Below are 6,352 nucleotides of genomic sequence, written 5' to 3' on the forward strand. Positions count from 1 at the left end.
GTTGATAACGTCAGACGGACCTGGATAGAGGTAAAACATAAAATATCAGTTTATCCAGAACTTCTGTGGGCCCTCCAAAAAGTTTTTAACGGTGGGCATTCATCGCTACTGTGTGGTCGACTGCAGATTTGGATCTACTATCCTAGAATGAGCTGGAAAACTGATGGACGGCGTGGATATACAACACAGACATCAATGTGGGCCCCGCTGTCGAGCAACACTCGCTATAGTGTTAGCCGGGTAATGGGCTTCTAGTGATTTTGCAGGGTCCGTGTTTTAGAAATCCAGACCGTTGATCTGAAAAAGGGCCATATGGATGAACGGATCATGTTTGAAAAATGTCCTGGATTGGAATCTATGAGTTTGGATTAGTAGCCTGGTGAACAGTTTGTGAGAAAACATTTGAACCATCCGATATAACAGAGGCACATAGGATCGATGGAATCATACGGACTGGAAATTTTGTAGGCATCATCCATCCGTAGTATCCCTCATATTATCTACGGTTTGGATCACCGTAATGTGGGTCCCAGTTATAGAAAATAGATGCATCGGTAAAGGAAACGGATTGGCTACTCCCCGGGCTGGTGGTCGGTGCTCTGTGGGCCCACCAATGATGTATGTACTTCATCCATTCCGTTCATCTATTTTTACAGATCATTTTATGGGTTGATCCCAAAAATTATAGGGATTTAAATCTCAGGTGGACCACACCACAGGAAAACAATAGTGATTGGATATATACCATTAAAATCCTCCTAAGCCCACTGTACTGTTTATTTGACATCCAATCTGTTGATTAGGTCATACAGACCTAGATGAAGGGAAAAGACAAAGATCATCTTGATCTAAAATTTTTATGCCCCCAAAAAGTTTTTAATGGTTAGCGCTAATTCAACATCGTTTCCTGTAATGTGGTCCATTTGAGATTGGGATATATCTCATTTTTGGCTTGATAGCTAAAATTTTCTATAAAAACAGATGGACGGCATGGATGAAACACATACATCATGTTAGGGCCCACATAGCACCGACCGGGGGGAGTAGCCAATCCGTTTCCATCGGTAAACAGCTTCCGTTATCCATTACCCTGAATTTGCGGATTCTGTTTTATTGGGCTTTTTTACTTTGGGGATTTTAATTCGATAGATGTGGGGCCTCCGTGATGTATATGTTTTATCCACTCCGTTCATCCATGGTTTTAGATCATTTTAGCACATGTGATAAAAAATGAGGCAGATCCAATGCTCAGGTGATCCACACCATAGGAAACAGTGGGGGATAACGACACCCACCGTTGAAACCATCCTAAGTTCCACCGTGGGTGTCATTATCCCCACTGTTTCCTGTTGTGTGGCCCACTTAGAGCTTTGGATCTGCCTCAATTTTTGATCTCATGCCCAGAATGATCTGACGTAACGGATGGCTAGTGAACACACATACATCAGGGTGGGCCCACAGTTGTAAGAGCATTTATTTTCTAGGGGATTTTTATCACGGTATCTTTAAAAAAATTTAAAATAAAATATTTATAATAGTAATAATAATTTTTTAAAAAAAAAAACAGAATTTATAAGGAAGGCCTCAAGCATCTTGATTTTTTCAAAGAATCACATACATGGAGTGGGCCCACAGTGGTCAGAGTATTTATCTTTCTAGAGGATTTTTATCACAAAGCTCTTTTAAAAAAATTAATAAAAAATAAAAACTGAATTTATAACAAAGACCTTAAGCATTTTGAATTTTTTAAAGAATATCTTACAATAGGGTGGATGTCACAATGACCAAAATGCCCTTGATCATGTTTTGAAATGACTTGGTCCTGCATTAAGGGGCTAATTTAGCTTGTGTGTGACATCCAGACCGTCCAAAAGGTGCATCCCACTGTTACGATCAAATGGTCCAATAATTAGAATAATCCAATCATAAGGCGTAACACGCGTGGAATTGGAGATCTGTGAGAGGCATGTGTTTTTGTCTACGATGTGGCCAACCTGATTATTGAATCTGATTTATTTTTTAGTTGTGACATTATCATGTTAGGGTCCACCTTTTTAACGGGTTGGATGCCATGAACATGTCACATGGGCGGCCACGTTTGGCCATATCACTTATCTTAAAATAAAATTAAATGAATGAGCATTTTGACCAATTTACTTCCATTAATGTTCTTTTAAGGTTCAAAAATAGTCAATTTTAGGTTTTCTTTATGACATTTCATTAAAAAATATCCTTTTGTTAAATAAAATCATCATGCCAGTGTCCCCACTTATTCCATCCATCAATTGTTTCTGATCATAGTAGAATATCAGTTCAAAAATCAAGCACATCAATAATTCCAGTATTAGCTTATAAGCCCCACTAGATCTTGTTGCCTTTATTTATATAATATCATGTGGGCCACACTAGCATTCCATAGGTTTGATTTCAAGGTCCGTGCTCTGGCATAAGGCAATAAAATTGATGGACAGACTGGATTGGTAAATAAGTCACAATAGGGCCTGCATATCCTCACTCAACACCATGAATCACTAAGGCCGATTTTCGTCTCTGCTTGGTTGGTGGATCTTATGGTTCGACCTCCCTCCTACCTTTAGACTTAAGGATAAGCCTCTATTCTGCTTAAAGATACGCTTTGTATAATTCCATTTGCTTTTATAAAGTATAATTTTTTAAATGTTTAAATAATTATATTATTGTATATAAGAATGTTCTTATGATGTAATAAAATATAATTTTGAAATTCATTATATTCATGTTGTTTAATTATTAAGATTATAGTGTCTTTCTGAATTCTTGTCCACGTATCATTTTGTAAGCCTGATAACTCAAAAGTTAGAGAGCATCTCATTTGTACTTACAATGGTCATTTAATCGATTCTAATAGTTCTCTCCTTTATATGTGACAATATCTGCATGATTGATAACATGTACTTGAGATTAAGGAATATTGAAAAAGATTCACTCTTCTTTTCTTTCTTTTTTCTTTTTCCTATTATCTCCTAGTGCAGTCAATCCTCCTCTCAAACCAAGGACCTGGCATTGCCTCATTAAGTTGTTGCGACACTAACTATTCAGATATGAGACTCTCTTCAAGTAAATTTCTCATTTAACCCTTCAGGCTACTTTGACTTTAGTTGTTGATCCCTCCCAAGAGCACGTTCTTAAAAACACCATCCCTTGCTTGACTTGCATGTGTTGAACTTGGCATTGGTTTTCACTCTTAAGGCATTACCTCCCCTCCCTCATATCCACATATGTGCTACTTACATTTTACTGTTCACATATAAAGCAAATTCAAAAATGTTTTTCACTCAAATGCATAAACTCATATCCATCCACCTCATTTTAGCCCAAAGCTTACTCACCCATAAGCTTTTATATCAATCCCACGAATTATTATTATTATTTATCCATTTTCATTAGACGATGATAGGAGAGCGGGTCAAACTTTAAAAACTCACATTGCATGTTGGAATAATCAACCCTAAACTGATGACTTTTATTGGGTCAAAGTGGCACTTTACTACTGAGTTACGTCCCTTCCCCACCTCTATGAACAAATAGAACCGACTGATCGGAAGATAAAAGGGTGGGGAAATTCAAAGCCATTGTTCTTGAGTAACTTGGGGTATGTTTGGATACCACCAAATAATTTACTTTTATACTTTTAGTAGTAAATAAATAATTTATTTAAGATAAATAGATTTATTTTAAATTAATTATAAGTATTTTTTTAAACCTAAAGGCATTTAATTACTTTAATTTAATAAGTATAAACTAAGATCTGTTACCCAAGGCACAAGTAACTCATCTTAAGTAACTTATGATATAAGTAGCCTTTTTTTGGGCTATTTGATTTTTTAATTGTACTATAATTGGGTAGCAATTATTTTCCTCTGAATATCCAGTTGCATTATCAAAGTAATGTTGACCACGGCACTCATTTATAGGACTCTCGCGTCACCTAAGGAAATAGCCATTGCATTGATATACGTGTCCTATCCACTCCGTTCATTCCTTTAGTTAGCTCAATCTGTTCATCCCTTCGGTTAGCTCATTTTAGCCTATAAACTAAGGTTAGTTACCTAAGGCATAAATAGTTTATCTTAAGTAATTTATGATACAAATAACCTTTTATTGGTTATTTGATTTTCTAATTGCATAATAATTGGGTAATAATTATTTACCTTTGAATTTTCAGCCGTATTTTCAAAGTAGTATTGACTGTGACACTCATTTATAGGACTCTCATGTCACCCAAGGAAAAAGCCATTGCATTGATATACATGTCTTATCTACACTGTTCATCCCTTTAGTCAAGCTTATCTTAGAGCATGGGTTAAAAATTGAGGTGGGAAACAATGAGAATTGAGCTCCCATTATTTAAAGCTTTTTAAGGGCTTTATAAGTTTTAGATCAAGTTGATATTTTTGTCTTCCTTTTATCCATGGATAGGTGACCTTAGGAGTAGGTTGAATGACTGATAAACATCAATATAAGCCCTAGCGAGAAAATAGCTTTCAACAATTAACATTTTTACAATCATTATTTCTTAAGGTGTGGTCCACTCGGCCTTGGGATTTGCTTCATTTTTAGATTTATACCTCAAAATTTGCCGTTAAAATGGTTGGATGGTGCGGATAAGTCACGTACATCACGATGAGACCCACAAGTTTAAATTGATAACAACTTTATTTTTGTAGACCCGGATATAATTCATAGCTGATTTGAAGCACTTGAAGTTAGTCATAATTACTTATTTATACTTATTTACTAGGAAATTGAAAAATCAAACGGCCATTTTAAGTCAAGTCCTCTTTTGATGCTAAAGTTGATGAGAAAAATAATAAAAACCTATTTATTTTACCACTTATGATGGTAAAATGATGATGAATAGGTAATAACTATTTATCATTGTAATTTCATGCAAGCGGCCTTAGCCTTATATCGTTGACAAGTGCACTAAATTTGGACAGAAGAAAAACGAGACCCGTGAAAATAAGTGGGGCCCACCTTAATGTATGTTTTTAATTCATAAATGTCTTTTTGACCACATGAACAGGTTGGAAGGTAGATATACATCATTGTGGGCCCCACATAATATTTTAGCTCTTAGAGGTGAAGGTCATTATCCCTGTGTTTCCTGTGACGTGATCGACCTGAGCATTCTATCTGCCTCATTTTTGAGTTCAAGCCTTAAAATGAGTTAGTGAAACGGATGAACCGTGTGGATCAGAAACATACATCACGTTGGAGCCCACATAAGTAATCCATCATTATTTTCCCTCCAATCAAAACACGTATGAAAGCACGTGTTTCATAAAATCCAAGCAAACTTCCCAATCTGCGAGGTTCCCCTTGTATTAGAACAAGGAATATCCACTCATTGGTTGGGGTGGGCCACACCAGTGCACCGAGCATTATCATCATCTGTCCATTGATTTCAACACCGTGTCCAGTTTGATTGATTGGACTGGTCTGATTTCCATAAACGGGCGATCACCATGGTGTGACTCACCTTTCCAACTCATCTGGTCGTTTCACTTCTTTTCTAACCGTTGTTTTTTTCCTGATTGGCACGTCTGTCCGATCATTGGAATAATGTACGCCCATGGCTGGATCCGCCCAATGAGCGGTCCGGATCTTGCACACGTATGCTAATGCTACACAAACGCGAATTGCCATCTCAAAATCTCCACGCTCGAATATCCATGGGAGTTTCTTGGCTGTGCGACATACCGGGTTGATTCGCGCGAGTGAGTTTGAGAGGAATGATAGGCGTTCTCCATCCCAGAGAGTGGGGTCCACTTTTTGGCAACAAAGACCATTACTGTGGAGGGATGCATCCAGAAACTATTCTGGATTGGTCGTTACCGACCCTTCGATCTGTGGCCCAGATATGGGCGGTTACTAATCAATGTATGACGTTTTTCGTTCTGGAAATTGGGGCTCACTTTCTGTAATCCACACCGTTGAAAAGATTTTCTGTGCCTGGATCCTTATCACCCAGAAATTGTTTTGGTAGCACGTTGCGAAATTTCGATCGGTATCCTAGAGTAGATATGGACAGTTAATAATAATAATACCACAACGGTCCACATTCAACTCCCAAAGGTCTCAAAAATGGTATGTAGAATCTTCTAATCTAAAATATTTTTTAGGGAATGGTAAATCCACAGCGGTAAACAACAGATCTACGGTCTAGATAACGTATCATGGTCCCCAGTCATGGAAGTTAATAACTCATGTACACTGGACAAATACGCGGGCAGATTTTTCTGCCCCTAATGGTGTGTGCTCAGTCACCATTTTTGCATATAGTGTGGTCCACCTGAGAACTGTATCTGCT

Source organism: Magnolia sinica, chromosome 12, assembly GCF_029962835.1.
Source record: "Magnolia sinica isolate HGM2019 chromosome 12, MsV1, whole genome shotgun sequence".
Classification (NCBI taxonomy): domain Eukaryota; kingdom Viridiplantae; phylum Streptophyta; class Magnoliopsida; order Magnoliales; family Magnoliaceae; genus Magnolia; species Magnolia sinica.